Consider the following 470-nt stretch of genomic DNA (forward strand, 5'->3'; position numbering starts at 1 on the left):
GACCCACAAAACCAAGAAAACCCTTCAAATGATTAATAGGCTTACCAATATAATACATGGAAGCCACAAAAGTGTCTCTTGGAGTAGGACATATAGAAGCTAAGGTTTAACTAACATGTACAATATCAACTAGAGTAACAATGAGCAACTAGAGGGGCATACGCAGAGCGCAGACCTCCAAGGACAATAGTCCAGTCTTCTATGATATGCGTGTAGCCATTCTGTGTTTCACCCTGCGATTCGGATCAAATGGGTTCTTCCTTGCGGCCATGCCCCAAAATTTCATCAAAACCAAGCCAGTAGTTTTTTCTGTAATCCTGCTGACAAACAAAAACGGCACCAAAAACAAAAGCTCCTTTTCTGAGCTAATAACAAGATAGACATTTCAGAACTGTCAGATTTCCAGAGATTCCTGGTAAGATACAGGTTTAGATAAAAGCAGGATCGTCTATGATAATAATAATAATAAT

This window comes from Morone saxatilis, unplaced genomic scaffold, assembly GCF_004916995.1.
Source record: "Morone saxatilis isolate NCDOM2014 unplaced genomic scaffold, NCSU_SB_2.0 Contig17, whole genome shotgun sequence".
Taxonomy (NCBI): domain Eukaryota; kingdom Metazoa; phylum Chordata; class Actinopteri; family Moronidae; genus Morone; species Morone saxatilis.